Source organism: Bactrocera oleae, chromosome 2 (assembly GCF_042242935.1).
Source record: "Bactrocera oleae isolate idBacOlea1 chromosome 2, idBacOlea1, whole genome shotgun sequence".
Classification (NCBI taxonomy): domain Eukaryota; kingdom Metazoa; phylum Arthropoda; class Insecta; order Diptera; family Tephritidae; genus Bactrocera; species Bactrocera oleae.
In genome coordinates, this window is record NC_091536.1 from 13,843,004 (window position 1) to 13,869,003 (window position 26,000).

The 26,000-nt window shown below is 32.6% G+C and overlaps 1 protein-coding gene across 3 annotated transcripts in view; it reads left to right on the forward strand.

Annotated features, from left to right (window-relative positions):
- The first annotated feature begins 1,573 nt into the window (after positions 1-1,573).
- Positions 1,574-26,000, forward strand: part of LOC106619405 (diacylglycerol kinase eta) — a 69,629-nt gene continuing 45,202 nt past the window's right edge. For all 3 annotated transcript variants that reach the window (XM_036378121.2, XM_036378122.2, XM_036378123.2), the window contains exon 1: positions 1,574-2,173. The gene's annotated coding sequence lies outside the window, so the exon portion shown is untranslated. The remainder of the gene's footprint in view (positions 2,174-26,000) is intronic.

Sequence of the window (26,000 nt, forward strand, 5' to 3'; positions counted from 1 at the left end):
AAAAGTACAAAAGCTTTGCGAGCGAAATATGTGCTTCGGCTATTGTGTAGATGTTTGGGAATACTCGGAAGAAAAAGATAGTAACAGATATTAAACTGTAGTCGGAATAAACCTTTTTATAAATACTTATCAATATTTTCATGCTTCCAATTTAATTTAATACTGATTTTTTGGACGAATATTTTGATGACTCATATCCATCTCCAGAACTGGAAACATTATTTCAATATTTTCCAAATTTTTTAATACCACCTAAAACTAGCGGTCACACTTTTTTCCACAAATAAAGACAATCCTATTGTACTCTAACAGCTGTATAAAAAAAGCTTGAAATAGCTTTTGGGATAGCAGCTCTTGAAAGTATAAAATTATTTATAATTATTCATTAAAAAACTCTTGTTTTTTACGTTGCACCGAAGCTATAATACCGTTCAAAAATACGGAAGATTCCTTACAAGAATTCGATTCTGATTGTTCAGTTCGTATGACAGCTATATGCTATTGCTATAGATATTCCGATCGAAACACTTTCTACGGAGATTGCATTATTACCTTAAACAATAACTCCGAATGATCCAATCAGAACAATTTCGGCGGAGATTACATCACTGCCACTGGCAATAAGTGATGCCAAATTTCTTGAAGATATCTCTTTAAATCAAAAAACTTGTGCCAAAGGAGCCGATACCGGCGATTCCGACAAAGAGAGCAGCTTTTTGTAGAGAAAAGAATGTGTGCAAATTTTCATTTAAATCAAATCATTTAGATATATATTTTGTTATAAAGTGTTTAGGCTCAATTTAATAGAATTTATGTAATATCGTCCACCTTCCTATAAATAACTTTTATAAATAACACAAATTCAATAATGGCACTAAATTTTAAAGTATATAGAAATAAATTTTCATCACTTTACATTCTTGGTTTCATTTACTATAACTATAGCACCTTACTGTATATACTTGTATAATATTACGGCAGTGCGCTTCAAGAGAACCTTGCTCTCAGCATCTTTAAGCACATGCTTATATTATACGCTCTCATTAAATAAACATGTGCTCTGTACACGTCATTATATCCTGTTACACCTGGGCATAGCAGCGGATCGATGTAAACATAATTAGTGTAAAATACAAACGAACGGATAAGTGTAGCTGCTGTACACGTGCTCAAAGACGCTTGTGTGCCCGTACTTTTGCCGCCACTGCCAATCGGTCAGATGCAAGAGCTTTACACAACATAGAGAGTGTGGTGAATTTCATATACGCGCCTATAAATACGCGAACGCAGCATGGCAGGCGCTCAGTTCAAATTCACATCCTGTACCTATAACTTGACAAATAGAAGAAAATATACAAAACAAATGAAACAAATATAAAATGTTGTATCTTTTGAAATATATATGTGAAAATACAAATGTATTAATGTAATACAAGCAAATCTATATGCTTAATTTAAGACTTAAAACAAATCAACAAATCAAAAAGAAAGACGTTAATAAATTGTAAAAATTTATTTCAGTGTTAAACTAATAACTAATTGTGGCACTTTTTAAAATCTCTCTATGTATATATATATATAAATATATTGCTAATGTATATGTAATGTATGACTTGTGTGTTTCAGTAATGTATATCTTTAAATCATAAAAATTACCAAAAGCATTTTGACATACTACTCTTAGCATCGCTGAAAGTGTAGCCTACATATAGGCATTTAACCGTAAAGTGACTAAAAGTGCTGCTATAAATTTGATTAGAATTTTGTTAATTTGTGTTGGCGCGTTTATGTGTGCGTGTGCTTACGCGCGTATCCGTAACAGCAGTGTGCACTAATGGATCCAAGATAATGTGTACAGCGCGCCGCCTTGGGACATTTTAAGGTGAAACAAATAAGAGAAAACTTCAGTTTCGACGACATTTCAAACAGCATCTAAGTAAATGCAAATATACAAACATAAATAGAAAGTGAAAGTGTGGCAAAGCTGCAAACCGTGCTTAACATATACAAACAAATAAATAAAACAAACATACAAACATACTTCTTCTCATTAAGTGGAAACATAACAAATCCTGAGCGGAAAAAAAGTCAGCGCTACACACCTAATGGTAATCCAAATAAAGATATATTGTTGCGAGAAGAAAAATGTTAGTCAATTAAGCGGACTTTTAAGGTAAGCAGCAGATTTACGTTTTTTTCTCTCTTTGCGCTATCAAACACCTGTACTTGTATGTAATTGTACATATATTAAATATGGCTAGGAACGGCAAGGAAATTATGTAAATCTTCCATATATTATGTAAAATGGCGCACAGTGTACGCACACGTATAACTCTCTCAAAATTATAATTTAACATGGCCTAAAAATTTTGAAGTTTTTAAGTTTGTCAGTAAACTTTTAAATTGAATATTTTAACTTGCATTTGCTACCCTAATACTTAACTACTTATGTAGCTGCCAACTTAGATATCACTAAAGCTTTAATGAAAAGCAACATTTTATGTACTCAATTAGCACTGTTAATCATAAGCAGCTTCCGAAATAAAGTTATTCAGTGAACCGACTTCTTCTGTAAAATGAAATTTCGGATTAAACAAAATTTTAAACATGAAACAGGTTTTTATTTGACAAATTATCTTCACGAAATTTGGCATCGCTTATTAACCAAAGCATCGCTATAATCTCCGATATATTGTGCAGATTAGACTACTATAGCATATAGCTACCATACAACTGAAAGATCCAATTCAAGATAAACAATTTTTATACACTTTTATGCTATAAAAGATAGGGAATTACATGTAACGTTGGTGCAACGTCCGGCGTGTTTTACGTAAGTACCTGCCGTCGACGGCCTTACCTCACGGTGCTCCAAAGCACAACGTATCAAAACAATGCGTTGATAAGCGCCCCAAATAATACGAGCTATTTGCAAGTATTAATTTGGTTACCAGTAACCAATGTGTAGGGGCACACTGACCATCTTGGTAAGATTCGAGGCCGACCTAAAACCTCTTCCGTTTTCGGGTACGGAACCCAGTTGCTTGTGCAACTTCTTTTTCCAACTGAAATTCAGTTCTTCCAGCATTTAGGTTTAAACCACAGCCACCACGATACTCCCCAAAGGGCCGAACCCAATGAGCAGATTGAACCGAAGTCCAAGGGCTTTCTGCTCCCCGTGGTACCAGAGTTGAGTCTCCGGTCAGACTGTGTAGCCGAAACTACTGTCATTTGAGCTCCGCCCTACTCAATGGCTGGTGATATTTGTCGCTTGAACTTCAAATGTCTTTTTATTTTGAATCTCATTTAAAGTCTATAATATAATCTATAATTCTGACATCATTTGCTATGCTGATAATTCTGGGAAAAATAAATTAACAGTTATAGTGCATTTGGCTTTTAGTCGCCTTTTACGACAGGCATGCCTTACCGCGGGTAAATTCTTACCCCTATCCGCAGGGGGAATAACGTTGGTGCAGCCGAAATTAACGTTTTTTTCTTGTTTAGTATTTATTAAATTATTTCCATACACATAATCAAACGCTGAATAATTTTCATGATCAGCCGCTGTTAAGAACTACTTTGTAAGTCTCTTATCGAGTGTGTATAGCAAACATTTGATAAAAGACTTACGAAGTAATCATTTTGTCTATTTAAAGGATGTTTTAAGGCAAAGCAGAAAGCACACTTTGTTTAAAAGGATAATTCAACATTTTTTTTCGCATTTTCACTTGCTTAAATTGCAAGAAAAACTCGTAAGGTACAAATCGTGAAGTCAAGAAGCAAGCTGAGCATTATAAAACCCTACTAGTACTACTATTAAGTTTTTTTATGTGACTTGCGTTGCTGTCGCCAATTCATTGTTAATACTATTGTAATAAACCGATTAAAGTCTTTACTCACTTAATTTAACAGCGTTTATCATAGATTTCACATTTGGCAGCAACGTCATTTTATGGACAAAACAGTTGCGTGCTTTTAAATCTACTTGAAAATCAATTGAAAATTTCTGGCACGTAGGCACATTTAGAGACAAGTCCGACGGCAACTGGCAGATTATAATGACGTGAGAATAGGTATCTTAATGGGAAAACACATTAAGGAATGTATAGAACATTACATATTTATAGGAGTTACAGTTGTGCCTTAGGAATATCTCTATTAAAGAAGGTAATGAAATTTTTAGACTGTGATGGTATTACAACAATTTTTTTTTTTGGGAAATCCTGGTTAGGAATGAAATTCATATAATAAAGTAATATATATATAAAGCTATATGCTATATTAATCCAATCGGAACAATTTCTTCGGCGTTTGTAGCAATGCCTTGTACAATAATTTACGATAAATAGACGCCTAGTAAAAAAATGTTTTCCATACGAGGAATTGCTATAGGTATCCGGTATCGGAAATCAAATAAGAAGACTCCTGATGAGAAAACAACGCGAACAATATTTCAGTGCGATATCTCAAAAATCGAGGGACTAGTTTGCGTATATACAGACGGGCATTGCTAAATTCACTCAGTTCGTTATGCTGATCATTTAGTTATTAAGGTACTTTATAGGGTCTCCGACGTTCTTTTTGTAAAGAAGGTTTGCTGGGTGTTACAAATATCTTGGCAAACTTAATATACCTTGTTCAGGGCGCTTGACGGAGTTCTTCATTGCGAACGTTTGGCTTATCGTCAATCAAAGAATATGGGGGATTTTTTCAAAGGATATTTCGATACAGCTTAGATTTTTTAAAAAATAGCGTATATTTGAATTAATTTTTTCATTTTTGTGTGAAATTGTCGCTATGAATTGTTAGAAAATATGTTAATATTTTATAAAACTTATTCCTGCATTCAATACCTGAGGAATATATGCAAGAAGGTTGCGTAAAAATTTCAAATCGAACCATTTAGACATTTCTGGAAGTCATGCCGGACTTTTGAACCGTTTTGCGAAAAACGCGTCTCTTGTTTCAAGTTTGCTTTCTAACACTTTTATATGTATTTTCAAATTCAGTTTGCACTCGTATAATTTTATATTTACCTAATTTAAATTACCCTTCTTTTTACACATACATTCACCAATGTAATATTTATTTAGATTTCAATTTTGCTTACTTTCAAATAATTCAAATTACCTTACCCTTTAAACACCCACTTCAGCACCACCTTCAGCACGTCAAGGCCTAAAACTGACAACTAAAATTGTTACAAAGTCAGAAGCAACTATAGAAGTTAGTTGCCAGCGCAGGTACAACACACCACACATATATGCATACATCTGGCATTATGTGTGGCTCATAAGGCCCATGCCATGGGGATTAATAGTTATGTAAACATTTAACATTGTTGGCAAATTGCATATGCAATGTGAGTCATCCATATCCAATAGGATAAGTGACGTTAAAGCCTTTATAGTATAATATATGCGAGTTAATGTGAAAGGGATTCAATGCGGCTAAGTTTAGTTACGCAAACTGAAATCTTACTCATTTAACCTTTTGTGTGTAAATTTTAGAATATATGTAAGCGAATGTACAAGTATATATATATGTATATGTAAAACATCATGTCTTATTCAGACTTGATTTCATGGACAAGCGTAAGGCAAACAAGTTGCAAAGCTTTGCAATAAAAACGAAAAGCTTTAATAAGTGTTGTTTAAGTTTTTTATTGATGTTGTGCTGGTGTATGTATTTACTTAGGTTTAAACTACGTGACCGTGATAAACATTTCGCCAAGGTGAGTACGAATATTTTGTATAATACTTTTTGGTTTTGTATATATCTATATACGTTTTTGTAAAGAAGGCTCTTCGCTTTCAATGGAAAAATTATTTGATTTCATTTGTATCTCATACATGTTATATGTTTTTTTTTTTGCTTTATCTAATAAATTTCTTGAATGGTATCTATTCGTGTTAAGAATTTAAATTACTTGTTTCTGCTATATTAAAATTATGTTTTTTAAGACACAAATGACGTTGTTTCGAAATTTTGCTCATCAAGCATTGTCTCCTACTCCACATGATAGTTCCTTACCACGTTTGGCCGTCGTTCGGCAGAAAGATTGATTTGTCGACAATTTTAATTAGAGGTTTGTTTCAAAATATGTTTATAATATTTTCAACTGGTGAGTGAAAACCAGTAAAAGACATGTGTATATCTAAGAGAGAAACCATTTTATAAAGCATTTTGTATATGAATGTTGGTTTTTCTAAAATCGCTCAACTTTATCATATTGCACAATAGATACATATTTCAAATTTATTTATTTCTAATTTAAATATTTTATTTTTAATTTTTTTTTTCAAATATTTCTTATCGAAGAGAAAGCACCTACATATGTAGTCTATGAAATGTTGTTGATGTTGTGAAGAGATTTTGTCAAATAAAAAAGTTTGCATACAAAGATTTGATATTGAGCGGTCAGTTTGTATGGAAGTTATAGGCTATGATGGTCCGATATCGGCGTTTACGAACAATTTTCAGTTTCTAGCCGAGAAAATTACGTGTGGGCAATTTTAGATCGATATCTCAAGAACTGAGAGAATAATTCGCATACATACAGGCAGATGGACATGACTAAGTCGACTCAGCTCATAACGCTGAAATTTATATATACATAAACATACATATACTTGATAGATAGACAGATATATGACAAACTTCGTCGCAAACGGAATATATACTCTTCTGGGTGTAATTATAAACACAACCCAAATAAATGTGTATTCTCAATGCACTACTCTCACTTCTTTCTCGAATAACACCTATTCGCTTGATGCAAATAAGAATACAAGCTACTTTATTCATTTCTATGCGTTAGGGCTTTATATTAATATAAATATTACTATTGTCTTTTGTGGCTTTATTCTTATACAATATTTAAGCATATTAACAAAGTTCTAGCATCAATATATTGATCATATGTTCCATCAGTATGGCTTAATATGTACTCCAGCTGTCTCAAACGCCTTCTACCTGATATATTGTTATTGTATGGTATATATTTTTCGTGTGCGCTTATTAAAATATTCGTTGTATTGTTCTCAATTATTGTCGCACAGCATCATCAGCTCAATACTATTTCATATGGGTACAACAGCATTAAAACTAATTTACTCTTTGTAATCAGTCTTTAAACCGCATCCCATTAATTAAGCAGTAACTGTAGTTGTGGTGAACTTATACATATTTAGAGCCCAATCAAAATGGTTGCTGCAAGAAAACTTCCGGTGATTTGTATGATGAGAAAACGTTTTTTCGATGACCACCATCGAAAAGTTTATCGTTGCCCTTTAAATCCTGCATTGTTCTGTGCTATGCATCGAGAGATTGTTGAGTTTTGACTTTTTTCTAAGCATTTGGCTTTTAAAATAATATTTTTTTGTTTATGAATTCTTTTGACCTTTTAATATTGTAATTGAGTTATAAAGCATCTTATGTTTTAAGTAGGATTAAATTGAAATTTTGCAAACGTCTTTTTCTTCCAATGAAGCTGTCACTTGACGGAACCGTCGATATTGGACCACTATAGCATATAGCCATACAGCCATACAAACTGACCGATCAAAATAAAGTATTTGTAAGAAACTTGTATCTGTGATAGATTTTTTGGAAACATTTTTATATTCTTAATAGGGTATATTAAGTTTGCCATGAAGTTTGTAACAGCCAGAAGGAAACGTCGGAGACCCTATAAAATATACAAGCACTTTATTTCGAGCGTTTAGTTAATATGGCAGCTAAATGTTATAGTCATCCGATCATACAGGACTGAAATTTTGAAAATAAATTTACACGGCCTTTCAACTTTGTTTGCTATAAGCTCTGAACGTTGATTTTAAGAAAATATAGTGAACATAAATGTCAAGCACTTGTGCATACTTTGACAGCTGCTTTGACAGGTTTTAACTTTTTTACCATACTTACAATTGCTCTGCACGATTTTTATAAGTATACTGAATATAATTGTCAAGCAATTGTCATTTGGACAGGTATTCCTATATATATTTCATATATGATAAAATTTATTTAAAGCTTAAAGTTCAAACCTTTACATACAGTGTTAAATTTGAGACCCTTTATAGCGAATATAACTGTATTGTCGAATATGCTGACCTGACTCTGTATTGAGCATGTTCATTATATTTTGCAATCAACTTCAGTTAATAGTACTTTCAATACCCGCTATAAAGGCTATTGCGTCACTACACTACACTAATTAGACTTTGATGTCAGATTTGCTGGAAACACCCACAATAACCGTATTTGGTAGCATACAACACTCGTGAAATAGGAATGATATTAGCACTTGATAACAACCAGCTATCACTAATGGTTGTAGTCACAGGTTAGTTAGCGTGCTATTGCTGAAACAAAGCACATGCTATTGTAAAATATTGTGACTATACACACTTGCATGTTGCTTTACATTGCTCCTATGAAAGGCCGAATTTTCACAATGATTGCGCCAGAGTCCCAATTAGAAGCTAACATGGTTTTTGGTAGGTTTGTCGAATTTTAAACACTTCAGCCTCGAGAAATACACTACACGGCAGCCTTAACCACAAAATCGAAAGCATAATTGCAATATGCGCAATAATACAAACTTACATACTACAAGGTCATGCACATAGCACACGTTTTCGCAGACATGATTACTTCAAATACTCATGCTTATGATTAAAAACGCATTTCTAATGATTTGTGGGATTTTTGCTGTATTTTAGCAGCCAACGGTAAGAAATTTTTTCAACGGTTTATCTGGTGCAAGTATCTTAGTGCACGTAATAAAGTATAATAAACGAAATGTAAATGGCAAAACAATTGCAAGAGAATTTTATCTTACAAAGCATCCGCATGGCGGCCTTGTAATTTTATAGTTTGAGCGAGAGAGGCGGCGTACCGGTATTCTAGCTGGGCCAGTGGTATGCTTATTTTGCGGTTGTATGCTATGCGCGTCACTATTTCATACCTTTATGGTGTTGGGTGCTGTTTAAAAGAACGCGCAGTGGAAACAGTTAACCGGATGATGGCAATTACCGAGCAGCAGTTGCAAGGTTGGCAATATGTATAGCGCCGTACATACATATACATATATACACATACGTATTTACATTCAATTTACTTACAAAGCAAAGCAGCTGTTCCACATAGATATTTCACATATATTGAGGTCACTGTTATTTTAATGGATTCTTTAATGTTTAGTATACTACAATCCATTAAAACTGTAACTCAATACTCATGCGTTTATATGTATGTATGCGCATGTTTTTTATTCAAACTTATGTTAGGATTAAATTTACTCAACACATTTTGAATACAATGCCCAAGGTGAAATTTCAAATATTGACTGCCTAATGGATGTTGCGTAAGCGTTATAGGTATATCAATAACACGTTAAAGTTTATTGTATTATATCACAAAAGACAAAATAAATCAGAAAATCATTAACTTCGGCTACACCGAAGCTATAACACTATTCACGGGTGCGTATGGTGTAGCATAAAAGGTTCAAACAGATCTTTCTATTGATTTTGGTTGTTTAGTTTGTACGGCAGCTATATGCTATATTAATCCGAACAATTTGGTCCCATATTGTAGCCATTATTTTGATAAGAGTGAAGATAGGTTGGCAAACAAAAAAGTTTTCCATACAAAAACTTCAGTTTTCAGCTATATACTATAGTTGTCAATTCTGAACAATTTCTTCCGAGATTGTAGCGATGCTTTATAATATATTAATATATTATATAAAATATTTCGTGAAGATATCTCGTCAAAGTTCTTCGGACTTCATTTTGATCGTTTAATTTGTATGCTGTATGCTATAGTAGTCTGATATTTGCAATTCCGACAAATGAGCAGTTTCTTGCCGCGAAAATGACGTGTGCGAATTGAGGGACTAGTTCGCATATATACAGGCAGACAGACGTACATGGCTGAAATGACTAGCTCTTCACGCTAATCATTTCTATCATTGAAAAATCTTTTAATCAATTTCCACAACACTTAAATATGGTACGTGCTTTCTTCTTTCCTTAAAGCAAGTTGAAAATTAACAAAACTTAAAGTAACTTTGCATCGAGATAAATAGAATTTTAGATTACACTTACACTACTAATGTTATTTTTTAAATTCAGGTACGTAATTATAATTTTTTCTTTTTCTGCGCTCACCAAGCCATATGGCTGCAACTTAGTTTATACTGAAACTTAAAATCCTGATTTTCTTGCGAGTTTTAACAACCCATAATCTGCAAAGCAATAGTGAATATCATAAACAAAAAGCTTTGTACGAATTATATACCGCTGTCAATATAGTACGAGGGTTGCCTTTTATATTTCGGGATTAAAGAACAACTACAAATATTAATCACCGAAAATCGCTTTATGGTTTTTAAAAATATTCTTCGTTTTGCATGCGTTTGAACCAATTGTCCAAGCAATTCTGCTACTCTGATTGAGGTATCGCCAAAATATGTGCTGCCTTTTCAGGTGTCGAAAATATGGTTTATTTTTTACATACGGTAATAAAAAGAAGTCATTTGCTACCATGTCAACACTATACTGTGGATGACTCATAAGGTTTGATGCTCTTAATTTTATCAAAAATTAGCTTGACGTAAATGATTAATTTTTTACAACTTGTAACCTTTCTTTCGGCATTTAAACTTCACGTACAAGTTTGTTGGCCCTCAAGGCATAGTAAATTAAAAGCATTATTCGCTTTACGGCTAGCAATGAACTTTTTGAAATGCATAATGGAAGTCTTAAGGTAAGTTCATGTTACACAACGCAGAGGAAATTAAACTGTTGCAAATGTTTATATATATTCTACCTTATATGTTTGCATATATGTGCATGATTTAAGACTCAGCCAAATGCTTTTTTATTTCATTTTTATATCCCGAACAGGATATATTAAGTTTGCCACGAAATTGATAACACCCAAAAAGAAAACTCAGATGTGGTCATCTGCGTAACGAGCTTAGTTGATTTAGGCATGGCCGTCTAACTACACGAACCATTCTCTCAGATTTTAAGATATACTTCTGAAAACGTACACCCGTCCGTTGCTACCCAAGAAATATCGCACCACTATTGCACATAGTTGATATACAAACTGACCGATTAAAATCAAGTTGTTGTATGGAAAACTTTTTTTTATTTAGCAAGGTAATCTTCTGATATATTGTTTAGATCGTACCCTTATAGCATATAGCTGCCATGTAAACTCTTGCATCTTCAAAACAGAACTTTTTCCCTTTCAAGTAAACTTACTTCGACTTTACGGTTGTTTAAATCAAATGATGTGTCTACAAAGAACTTGCTACAACTTTTTCGTTGGCTGCAAATCGTATACGTATTTAGATTTAATTGTAGATATAGTTGCTGTAAGAAATGCAAGGGCCGGTACAGTCGAAAAAAGGTTTTTTGACTGTTTTTAATTTATACAGCTTAATTACAATTAATATAATATTAATGTTTTGTTGCAAAAAAAAGGCTATGTAATTACATTACAATGTGTATTGTTGACATTTTTCTCATAATAACATAATTACAATGTTGTGTGTTCATTTAACGACAATGTATGTGAAATTGGGCGGAATGCATTAAACCTTTATATTATATTAGTATACCTACATGCGCAGTTATTTATATGTGCATGAGCAATATTTATTAACAGATTATACGTGCTGTAACTTTCTGATGTGAGTGAAAAGAATAGAAAATCGCACGAAATATGCGTTATACATACTCGTATATTAAGTAAAAAATTGTACACAATTGTTTTTTTTTCTGCAAACGCCCTCTGACATTTTATTTCATTTCTTGCTTTAAATATTCGTCGTTAACAAACAATCACTTTTTCAAATCAAATGGTCTCTTAATCATTTTGCTTGGTTTTTGAAAATATTTTTTTCTGAACAAATAAACTTACAACTTCGAAAAGAGGATATTCTTATCCAAATTTTAACGTTCAATATAAGAGATCTTATTCGTTTTTTCCATAAAAAGATTCTGTCAAAAATTGTGCATGAAATGCACTGCATTCAAAGAAGTTAATTGTAAATTCTGTGTTGCTCATACGACATGGTGTACTACATGAATGCTCAGTACACTACCTATAACTTTTACAAAAGTGGTGTTATGAAAAATTTTTAGTAAAGGGCTAAATTTCATATTAGAGCCTCAATTTATCAAAGATGTTTAATGTAAAATGTTAAAAAAAAATGTTAAAAAAAACGCCACTTTAACTTCTATACGGTAGGTATCGGGATAACAATTTGCGTGAATAATGCGTTTAACCCAAAGCTGTCCAAATCGAACCAAAACTGTTCAAGCCCCTAGGTACCGAATATGTGATGCCCAGTACTTATAGTGACGGTTTACCGAAAATATCGGTGAATGTGTGAGATATATAATTGAAATTCAGAGAGTATCCTTTCTTGATAATAGTACAAGTATGTCTGTATGTCAAAAATGGATTAATTCGGGTCAATACTTCCCTTAGCCCCCATATATCTAACGAAAATATTTTCGAATTTCCGGTTGACTTTATACCGTATAAATCGGCTAATATGTGAGTTATTTTAATGAAATGGAGAGAGTTAATATCACATGCATATATCTCATCTGAAGGTGTTTTTAAAAAAATTTTAGCTGACGCGAACTAAAATATAGCAATAAAATTAAGTCTAAGTTAATGGTCTTCAATATATGGTAAGTCAAGAAGATACCAAATTTGATTTTAATTTTATTCCGATTTCTTCGAACAATGAATGCTTAATTCTTTCGCAATATTTATACTCTCGCAACCTGTTGCTACATAGTATAATAGTTTTGTTCACCTAACGGTTGTTTGTATCACCTAAAACTAATCGAGTTAGATATGGGGTTATGTATATATAAATGATCAGGATGAAGAGACGAGTTTCCGGGTGACTGTCTGTCCGTCCGCAATAAGATACAAGACTGTTATTTGATACACAGGATCACATTAAGGAATAATAACAAAATTCACTGAAAGCAAATGGTATTAGAACCTCTATTGACGGTGTGAAAATGGGTGAAATCGGTTAAATTTTATCTCTGGGATGGTATGAGATGACTTTATGGGAACCGCGTTCAAAATTAGTCAGTGGGCGTGGCACCGCCCACTTTTAGGTGAAAACCCATATCTTGGGATCTGCTCAACCGATTTCAACCAAATTCAGTGCATAACATTGTTTTCATATTTCTATATTATAGTGCGAAAATGGGCGAAATCAGACTACAACCACGCCTATTTCCCATATAACACCATTTTCAATTCCATCTCATTCTTTCACTTTCCACTATGCATATCAAGCAACAATGATTATATCGAGGTAAAACTTGGCGTGAATAATACGTTTAAAGTATGCCACCTTGTGACCAAAAATTGTCTAAATCGAACCAAAACTGTTCCAGCCCCTAAGCACTAAATATGTGGACCCCAGTGCCTATAGTTGACCTTCTACCGAAAATATCAGTCAATCCACAAAGAAATCTCAAACGAGTATACCATTTGACTTTGCGAGAGTACAAAATGTTCGGTTACATCCGAACTTAGCCCTTCCTTACTTGTTTTATTATAAAGTTTTACCAGCACCTGAAGGCATTTGATTTTTGCGAGTTGCAAACCAAACACTTTTGTATACATTTTATATATGTATATTTACAGAACCAATAATAAATGATAGATGATATTAAAAATCTCCATTTAACTCACTGTGCTAATTCTGCTACGTAAACGTCTACCAGCTGAGTTCCTTACCAGTAAACCTCTTAATGATTTTACAAAAGCTTATCTGCTCCATCAAAATGTCATGTCAGGCAGGCGACCAAAATCGCTACCAACGTGCCCATACTTGTGTATATGTTTATATGCCCGTGTGTAATTTTTTTGTCATGTGCGTGTACTTTTTAATAAAAGCTTCAGCATACTAATTAGTATATTCTTTCTACGCATCTAATTGCCATTCTGCTGTTGTCCATTAGAGCAGTAACTACCGTTACACGGAACCAATATTTCAACTCGTTATATCGCTGTTAATGAGAATTTAATTTTTTCATATATTTAATTTTCGGCCAAGAGTTTCAATATTGATGAGCTTTAGAAGCATGGAGAGTATTCATTAATCATTTCGTGAACGAATTCAAACTCAATGTCAACACGCGACAGTCTACCAAATTTATGCACGCAAGCGGCTTACAAAAAGTACAATGTAACAAGCATCATGAGAAATAACATAAATACGAGTATTTTATGATTACGCATACTCCTAGTAAATATTTATATTTATATATTATATATCATTCCCCCCTTTTATTTGGAAAGATATCTTCCAGAAATTAGGCATGGATTGTTGCCTAAGGCACAAATGCGATATCCGAAGAAATGGCGTAGATCGTATATCTCTAGCATATAGCTGACATACAAACTGAAGGATCGGAATAAGGTGCTTTTTTTTTAGTTGACTAGATATCTTGCTCAAATATTGCGTTAGTTATTGTCATAGGCAACGGTACAATCTCCGAAGAAATTGTTCAGATCGAGTCACTATAGCATATACATGTATAGCCATACAAACTGATCTATCAAAGTTTTTGTAAGGAATATTTTTCTAAATGAAATCTTACGATAAATTTTAAAATATCTAGTAATTTTCAATAAACGAATACAAACAGCCATAAAAACTCAATAATTTACTAAACGCGAAATTATTGTTAGCAAAGCGATTGACTCCGCCAACATCTAACCGTTATATGTGCAAATATATAAAATACGATATTTTCACATCACCTGCTGGATTATGCAGCTATAATTGCCACTCGATAACCACAGGCGTTTACATCGTTTTGGTAAAACTCGTTAACGAAGCAGCTTTCTCATACACACGCACGCGCTGAATTCTTAAAATTACTCAAATGAAAATATATCCATCTTTTAGTCATTTGATGCATGAAATTGTTTCACAGTCCGCTTATACTCACTATGTAGACAAATAAATTATTGCGCTGGTGCATGTATGCTGTCAATATATAGAGCTGAGTAAGTGCCGCACTAATGATTCGAGGGAGAATCGAATTTTCGCCAAGCACTTAACATTTCGCCTTTGACTCGCCTCCCCTCAGGCGTCTACAGTTTACACCCACATATACCTTTGTGTACACAATGCGCACAATACATAAGAGCATATACATATACATGCATAGGTGTGCATACATACTGGTGTGTGTTTGTGTGAAAAGGCATTTCACTTTAATTTTCATTCTCACTTAATAATAAATCGGAGCGAAATGTGTGTGTGTGTGTGTGTATACGTTGGTGCGCAAATGTGAATATTCATGCATATAAAATCAGTAAATCTGCGAAAATTGCGAACTTTTTTATGAAAATCTTTATATACATTATCTGTACATAGCATACATACACAAGTATGCATGTGCGTGCCTTTTAAGTAGCTGTGAATTGTGGCACTTTGGCACTTGATCGGCGTATATCGCATATAAGAGTTTATAAAAGGAAACGCCTGCCGCATTTTAATATTATTATTAATTTATGGAGTCAGCTGCAAATATGGCACAAATATGTGTGTGTGAGAAAAAGTTTTTGTGTAAGGTATTTTGAGAATATTATGGTGCTACAACGCTAAAGTTAATTTCTACTGAACTTATCAATCCAAATTTTTAACCTTCAAAAAATGCTTCCTAAATCGAAAAATTTTCTTCAAAGAACATGTTAAAGATAAAATCTATTTGCATAAAAATCATATTAACGAAGTTGATTAAGTATATATATATAACTTACATACACGATTTCTTCAAGAGTCTCTCGGTTAGCGTTTGACCAAAATGCACGATATTTTAAAGTTTAAATATTTTTTTTCTAAAAAAAAAATTATTGATTTAATTTCCCATCGAAGTGCTACTGGACATAACGGCTGCAATCACTTCAGGTACATGGTGTGTTCTAAAAATTACCGTACTTTATATTTAAGTTAGCGTTATCTATTGAAAATTAGGCAACATTATAATGTATCTCATCCTCTTTCAATAAGTTCGGTTGACAAATGTTAAAGTTACAGCCATTTCGAAAAACAGAAAACTGTGCAATTACTCCATTTTTAAAGAAAGCAAAGATAAAGTTTTGTGTTAAACTTGAAAATGAAAAGAATTCGCTAACATATACGAATTATTGATACAATTTCATGGTGTTGATCGTGTGAGTCGTACTCAAGTTTATACGTGGCTTATGAATGCCACACGCAAAGCAAAAGACGTTAAAAAAGCTTTTAAAGACAAGATTAAAAGTATTAAACTTCATTTTGGCATACAAATTATGGAAACATAAGTAGTTAGTATTAAATTCTGAAGCTACTCAGTTGAACCATGTCACAAATCAATAAATACGATGGAAAATTGCATTAATCGGGCTTCGAATTGCTTCTGCATCCCCAGTATTTTACGAAATCGCAGAGACTTCCAGCTGTTTTCGGACCTTAAAAGAATTACCGCTCGAGGGTAGTTTAGCACGAAAAAAGGGCGTGGAATACTTGTATATGTGATATCTTTTCTTTTCTCTAAAACCAAATTAATTTTAGTTAGTTAATTGGTCTTGCCTATCAGCAGAAAATTAAAGCTTTATTTATGTATTTTCACATTCGTGAATAAATATAGGATACTCACATGCTAACCATTCATATACAATATTTAATCGCTAATTTCATTATCGTATTCAATCAAATAACGTTTATTCACTGAACTGTAAAGTGAATGAAATTTTTATGGCAATTAGTAAACCTTAATTAGTTGATAATGGCGATTGATGTGTGAAAACACATGAAGTGTGCAAAGTGGTATTTGTTCATGACCACACATGGCCACAAGAAGCGGTTTTGGTTCAATACGGTTCGCTTGTTTGTAATTTTCTGATTAAATCGAAGCATACAAGTATATGTACCTATGTAAATTTGAGTGAGTTAAAAGCTAATTTATCGCACTACTGGCTTAAAGTGTACTTGCTTGTATACGCGAAAAACAAATTACTTATGAACCCTTTAGAATAAAAGCCGTTACATTGCGAATTCTTGTAGAGATTTATATTTTAAAGCTATGAAAAGTGAAAAAAGTTAAAGCTAAGAAAAACTACGAGAGCAAAGTTAAATAAAAAGAAATTAATTCGGGTGTTGCCGAACATTTTACTCTTGCAACTTGCAGGGATCGAAGCCGGGGAAATAACTTCAGGTGTTGGCAAAACTTTATATTAAGAAATGCAATAGGGAATGGATTACAATCATATTTAGGCCATATTAACTTATTTGAAGTTCAGAGACTCACTTAGTTTTATTATTATATTTTACTTCCCGTGCTTCTCTTGCAACATGCCACGCCATGGGTCACCGCCACGCCCATAAATACTTTAAATCTTTAAATTATAAAAATCTGTAAAAATGTATCTAAAACGCTTAATACACACTAACAAATTTGCTTTTGACTTTTGCAAGAGTGTAATCTTTTCGGTCACACCCGAACTTAGCCCTTCCTTGTTTGTACTTTATTAAAAGTGATAATTTTAAATTATATTTAAATTGCTTTTAGCTTTGAAAGTTTTAAAGCAGACGAGTTTTCGATTTCCAATTTCCACTGAAGTAGATTTTTTAGTAAATTTTATGCTCTACAAGAATCCGCAGTGTAAAAAATGAAAAAGTTATTTTTAAGAAACAGATACTTATACGTATCGAAATTTTTGAATGCTAACCGAATCAAGATAAAACTAAAAATATTTCCTTCTAAGTTTATTTTTTGCTCAGTATATATACATATATATTCTGTGTTTTATATATGATATAGTATTATTCGGAAAGTGGAGGAATATAGTTAGCCAAAGTTACTTTCAGTTACTGTTCAAAAATGTTAGTATATTCCGAATTTACAATGCTTTTTCCGTTTATTTTTTAAAACCGATAAAATTACTGAAAATCAATTTTCATATGAAAATGCTCGCTACAGTCAATAATTATGTCATCATGATTAGTAAATAATAAACCTTGTAGATTTTCATAGAAACAGCGTGAACTGAAACTCAAACTGAAACTTTATTCTGAAACTGTAAGTACATTGTATATATAGCTTAAAAAAATTATCTGAAAGTTTCGTCGAATTTAAAATCACTGAAAAAAAAAATTCTTAAAATTAATTTCTTTCAGCGATTTAACTTAATAACTAAAAGCTCCCTTATTTCGGCCAAAAATATTTTGAGCATACAATATATTTCACATTAAAAATTATCGTCTGACGTTTCTAGTTTTATTTTATACTGAAGATAATAAACAGTTGCATTTCTAATATACATTTTTAGCGTAATTTTTTCCGCTTGCAATAAATTATGAAGTTCAAACTTTGCATTTACCGTTTTCCTGTGTAAGAGAAAGCAAACCAAGTTGAATTTAACGAGTGACAGGAAGTAGTGCAATACTCTGACACTGACAAATAGGATGAAATTAAAAGTGACTAATAAAATTACTGATTGGAAAGTCAATGGTGTATACATAAGAGCGCTGTACATAGCAAAGTATAGTTTATTGTATGCACATATGTACATATATAATTGTTTTTAGGCTATGTCTCAGAATTCACTAAGAAATTGATTACAAAATTTGTGACAAAAATAATTTGTTTGATATTAGCTTGAGGAAAACTTGTTTCGGAGATTCAATTTGATTTTGAACTGACTCTTATTTCGCTTCCTTATATATTTGCCATCATTTGTTTCGCTTTGCTCTTGAGACTGCATCAATTATATCTATATAGTATATGCATAAGTTAACACATAATAAATTATCACAGTTAGAATAATTAAAGCTTAATAAGATTCTGGGAATCAGCATGGTAAGCTAAACCTTTAATATTTCGCACGTACAAAACAGCCATACGTGTATCCGCTATTTGCACCAAAGTGATGACCTTGCGTTTTAAGGTTTGAATAAATGTTTAGACCAATTTCATTAATATTGCCAGAAAATTTTTAAGAAAACTTGTTTATTTAATTTCATTAAAGTATCACACATTTTGTCAGATGTAAAGTCGGAAATTATTATACAGGCTACATTGGGGACAGAGAACGAGATGGGCTAATATTTTGCTAAGATATCGTATATATTGACTGATATATATGGTATAAGGCCAACCGGAAGTTAGAAAATTTTATGTTAGGTATATGAGAGATATAGGTAGTATTGACACGGTTTTATCTATTTTTGACAACACAACATACTATTAACAGAATAAAATGCTCACTGAGTTTCATTAGGGTACCTCACATACCGTCGCCAACATACAAGTATATGGAGTAAAATCAACCGGAGGTTTGAAAATTCTGTAATTAGTTGTAATGTATGTCAAGTTTTCAACCGATTGTAGGCACATTTTTATTGAACTAACTCACATATTGGCTCATATATGCGGTGGAAAGTCACCCGGCAGTTCGAAAATCTTTATATTAGGTATATGGGGGCTAAGGTAAATATTGACCTGATTGAACACATTTTTGACATTCAGACATACTATAATCCGGGAAGCATTGTCTCCGAACATCAATTATATACCTCACAAATGGACTGATATTTTCGGTAAGAAGTCCACTATAGGCACTGGGTCCTACGGGCCTGAACAGTTTTGGTTCGATTTGAAGAATTTTTGGTCATAAGGTGCACTTTAGAGGGATTATTCGTGCAACGTTTTTATATCGATATATTAATTGGTGTTTTATTTGTATACAGGAATGTGAAAGGATCAGATGTGATGGTTGTATTACGATTTTCTCTATTTCTGGAATATGAAAATATTGCAAGAATGTCATTTGGCCAATTTGAATGAAATCGGTCGAGCAGGTACCGAGATATGTGATTTTACTTAAAAGACTATGGTGTCGTGCCCATCGTCCAATTTCCAACAATTTTACTCTTTAGCAACATTTTGCAAGAGTATAAAACTTAGAGAACAAAGTAAATTTGAATTTCATATAAAGCTAAAATAAATGGAGCAAACGCTTGGTATTTGAGTTGACTAAATTAAGCTGCTCGATTGCCTTCCCAATATGAACAAACACATATTGATTACAAATTCGAAGTCAGCAATTAATTTTGTCGAGAAATCAATTGTGTTTATATGGTCTCAGTGAAGCATTACTAATATTTTATGCAAATATATGCAGGTCTTATGTTTGTTATTCATGGTTACAATTATTTGTATATATATATTTTTGTAAACACCCAAAAATCGTTCTTCAAGAAAAAACATGCAACTTTCTATTCCGTTATAGGCAGAAAGCTCTTGAACATTAATCAGAAAATGTGAGTAGTCTGACGCAACGCACATGCCAACTGTTCATTCTAATTCTTAAATCAATAAGTAAATGTCAAGATTTGCACTCAAAAACATTAAAATATGATAAATTATTACCAGAAATTCACGCTTTCACTTTCAGTTACAGCTCAAGAGTGCAAATATATATTGTTTTAAGAAGCTGCTTTGTCCTGCGTCACTCGAGGATTACAGCAAGTACACAACCGCTAAAAATCAGTTTTTACAAAAACACTTTGACTACAGTAGAAAACGAGTGTAGTGATAAGCCTTGTATACTTAGCATCATTACGGACACGCTTTCACACAGGATTTTTTAATGCTATTCAGTTTAATTTATTAATATTACCGTTAAAAAGAGACTTTTGAGAACATTAGACGATAACAACTCATTCTCTACTCCCAGCAAACAAAAACAAAGCAAACAAACGAAGCAATCATTGTTTATAACAACGCGGCAGTGTGCAAACTCACTAATGCATTAAAATACGAAGCAGACATCGAAACAAAATTTTTCCTAACTACCCCTCTATATATGTTATGTAGAAGTTAAGCTTAAACTCAAAACCTGCAAACTAATCTTTTGGACGTAAGTATGTTAGTATGACCTTTCGTGTGAACTTGAAGTACGGAAGATCAAAAAGAGGTAGTCAATAGTAAAGGAATTCAGATTTATAGCAGGATTCCCTACCGGTTTTAACCCTTAAGCTTCAGATCAACAAACTTGACGAAGCCCAATTTAGGGCGTACACCAGAAGTGCTCACTGGAAATACTGCCGTTCAATCATCCAACTAAGCTAGAAATATACACAAGGAATTTTAGAATTGTCGGCGTTACTTCCCCATAAACACTATACGAAGCATTTACAGTTAAGCAAGGCGACTAGCTAGTTATCACATGATTTTTTTAATCGCCTTAAAAAGTCACTTGTCATATGAAAAATGTATATTCAACAAATGCGTGGAAATTGTATTGCGTCTTATCTCAAAAAGCATAGAAATTGATCAGGCAACCATCGTAAATTATTATGTGAAAATAAAAGTAGTTAAAAATTAAAGGACGGGGTTATTTCCCAAGTTATTAAACGTTTATATAGCTATCGTAGATAGCGTATCCTGTATTAATAATTTTATACAATATATCTAATCAATTTCATTTAAATTCTAAAACAATTGTTGTACAAGTGTAATGAGTAATAAAGTTTTTCTCTGTGCAAAAAATTTTAAATTTCTCGAACGTACGAAGATCAGTGGGGGCAGCAACATTTGATTGCTTTTCGAAACTTTTAATGATAACATTGCACTTTTGCAACTTGCTGAATAGTTACAGTTATATACAATTCAATATTGTGGAATGAAAATGAAAACGTCAGCCAAAAATTAACAATTAATTTACAAAGGCTTCAAACATTTCATTGCAGTTAGAATAGTTTATTCAGTTTTCTTCCTACAGTCTTTTCTGAATATGTGTTTATGTATAGGTATATTATATTCAAACTTATGTACAATATATATAGATATACATAAATGTTCACCAAACTCGTGGTCGGCATTCGTAAAGCTCCTTTTATTCGAAAATAATCATACGAAGTCACTTAACCGCAAAAGGTCAGTTAGTTGAATGAAAGGAAATTGTAGACAAACCGAGTTTGCCAACTTCCACCAGGCTTAGCCACAACAGATTTAGCATGCCAAGGCTACTCATAATATTTACATATTGAAAACAAAAAGCAATCAATAAAAATAAAAGTGCTTTTAAAGTATTATTTGGAATATACTTGTATGCATGATATATTTATATATTTGTGTGTATACTAAAATATAATTTTATAGAAAATAATGTGAAATTGTTATTGTTAGAAAATATACGCGAAATAAAGCATTAAGATGTTCTCTTACAAGGGCTTTGATTTAAATTATTTTAATACCTTCATATTATCGGAGGTTAATTGGCATATACCCACTAAAACGACATATCCAAGACCACGCTTTCGACAGAGCTTGTAAGCTATATTTTTAGTTATTTGCTAGATATTCATGTTTTCCCATGGGACTGATTCAATTCAAGGACAACTTGCCGAACATATTATTTGATAGCGGAATTTGAACTTATTATATATTGACATTATGAACAAGGTATATTATGATGTTTGTAACACCCAAAAGGAAGCGTCAGAGACCTTGTAAAGTTCATATATTTATATAAATCATCAGCGTAACGAGCTGAGTTGATTTGACCATGTTCGTCTGTCTGTTTTTGATATATTAATCTGGAATTTTAAACCCTTTTTTTTCTCACTAAGAAACTGCTCATTTGTCGGAACGGCCGATATCGGACTACTATAGCATTTAGCTGTCATACAAAATGAACAATCGGAATCATGTGCGTGTATGGAAAGCATTTTCATTTGACTAGATCTTCAAAAAATGTGGCATAGATTATTGTCTAAGACAATGGTGTAGTCTTCGAAGAAATAGTTCAGATCAGATTGCGAAAGTATTTTTTTACGAATTTTTGCATGGTGTATTGCTCAAAACAACAGTACAGTATCCAAAGAAATTATTTAAATCGAGTCACTATAGCATATAGTTGCCATACGCTGATGAAAATAATTTTTTGTATTTGTGAAGGGTACGGGGTACAATCGTAGTTGATGTGTTTGTTTGTTTTTTCCTTACTTTCACCACTCATACCTTTTTTTTATATACTTACAAAGTACTTGAGTATGCACACATTAACGCATGTATCTATCAATATATACAGAGTAAGTTATCAAATCATTTACATTCTTCCTTTCGTGCCAATGCCGCTTTATGTACGAAGCACACATATTTTCTGCATACCACTTATATAGAAATATATACATACACTAGGTAGAAAAAGTCTGCGTAAATCGTTGGAAATTGTAAATTTATGTACTATTTATAACAACCAATTTATTTGATATTCATTAAAGGGCGTTAAATATGTAGCTTTATGAAAATAAAATGGATTAAATATGCAACAATAACATATAAACAAAGCAAAACACCGCGTCGAATAAAAAATCCATTAGAAAAAGTATGCGGTACATAAGTCGAGCAAAGATATTCTTCCACCGAATGCTTCTTAATATTTAATAAAAAGTCGGACATGAAATAGACAAGCTCAGAGGTTTCTCTCGAAGGGATGTGAGCCCATTCCCATTCCTCGTTCAGCACATCCTTGAGCATATCCTTAAAGGTAATTGTGCGTTGGCTTGTTTAAGCGCTCTTTCGTGAGAGCATTATGCACTTGTCTATTGACTGACGACATGAATGACTTCCTGTGTGCGACTAAAAAATAAACCCTGATTTTTTTCTAATTTTGCCAATCGTGTAAGTGCTGAGGGATTTTTTAAAGTTTTTTCCAAATTTTGAGCGATTTTGGTGGCAGTTAGTCGGTGGTTTTGCTTCACATTTTCTATCACATGGTTACGTGTTTGACGCTATGCTAGTATTTTTGGCCGCCCTGCACTGGTCGAGATTGTGTTCTTCCAATATTTCGACCGATTTCAAAATCGTTTGAAATTGCTACTTTTACGAAAACAGATAACACTTTAACTTTCCGACACTTTTACTCTTGATTTTTACGCGAAGAATTCCCATTTTAGTACTTGTATTTAAATTCTATGGAATTTTGCAAAATACTAGTAATCAAGCACTTAATATGATTATGCACTAAAATTTAGTATATAAAAGCTTTTTTTTTAACAAAAGAAAATAAGATATTAGCGTGTACGCAGACTTTTTCTGCCGAGTGTATATAGTGTGTGCAGCACTTGTCTAACATAATATTTAAGAGCATATATAAACATTCACTTCAATGACATTTGTGCGAATAAGGAATTCAAAACATTTCTATTCAAGCAATAGAAGAATGCGACAATAACGAGTAGAAGTATGAGAATAAGAATTGAAAAAAATTTGCTGAATGGAATTGGAAGTGAGGGATCAGTATGCTAAAATCATAATATTGATATGAAAAGATGCTGATAAGCTGGAATTCACTTTTCGTAGAAATGTAAGTGCGCTTTGCAAATAATGCAGTATGTCCCTAAGTAATCAAATACGAACGGTAGCAACTAGTAATAAGTAAAGATTCTATCCACTCATTTACTAATAATTGCATGAATTATTAATCATTTTCATACATACATACATCTTCATAATCTACAAACGATAATACACATCGGGTTATACATATACAATAATGTGTCCATTATTTCTCAAGTTAAGTTTTTTGTTTTTTTTGCCAGCGTCACTGAAGTTTCAGTTTTTGCACTAAGAGAAGAATGAAGTTAAGCAAAGCTCTTTATTTTCATTTTAACCAGTGCCTAAATCATATATTTTTTTTCATTTTTTACATTAAACAAGAAAATTATTAACTTAAAAAATATGATATTCAGAAATATGAAACAGATTGTAACTAATAATTTTTTGTCATAAAATTCTTTTAAAGGTATATAAAGTTCAAATGACGTGAGCTTTCATACAAGTGATTTAAAAAAATTGCTACTGAAAAAAGCTACTGAACAAATACGGTACATTTGATGCATAACTTTAACTGCGTATAACTTTTAAAGGAATATTTTAATGAAAAAATGTACTAGCAAAATTTTTGAGTAGAGCGGGAAGTTTTGTATTAGAAGATTTTCTTTTCGAAAACGTAGGTTAATTTGCATTGAATACCAATAATTTCATGCAAAAGATACCAAAATCTCATGTAAAATATATAAGAAAAGTAAAATGTTTTGGATACGATTTAAATTCAAAATCCTGTTTTTAAAGGAAAATCTAAAACTTCAGGAGATGAAGTTGGTAAATATCGGACTCCTAATATACACGTACAAATATACATTAATATTACAGTACATACACCGTTATTGGGCTTTAGAGGTGCGTAAATGATGAATGTTTTATGACATACTAATTTTGAATGGGAAAGAAAAAAAAAGTATTCAAAGTATTGACCATAGTTTTTTACATATTTTGACTACCTATCTGGCAATTTTTGGATACCATGCCAATAGAAATGTTCGTCTTTTGAAGCAAACCAATCAGACACATAATTTTCGATTTCTTCGCGGGAATCGAAGTGCTGCTCAGCCAATGCGTGCTCCATAGACGAAAACAAATGGCAATCGGAGGTGCCAAATCTGGAGAATACGGCGGGTGTGGGAGCAGCTGCCAGCCAAGTACTTTGATTGTATTCTGTACCGATTTTGCTTTGTGTGCAAGTAAATTGTCGTGTCATAAACTTACTTTGCCTTGTCTTCTGGCCTATTCTGGTCGTTTTTCGTTCAATGCATGATTCAAAACGATTATTTTTTATCTGTAGTGATTAGTCTTAACAGTTTCACCAGGTTTTAGAAGCTCATGCTATACCACACCCTTCTTATCTCAACAAACACAGAGCATTGTCTTCTTACCAAATCGATCTGTTTTTGCAGTCGATTTTGATTGTTTCATCAACAGTGATAATTCGATGCAAAATTGATTTTATTTCGTGTCTTTGAAGCAAATTCATAAGTGCTTTTGCTTTTTGGTTTTTCATTTGTCCTTTATTCAATTCATGTGGCACCTAGT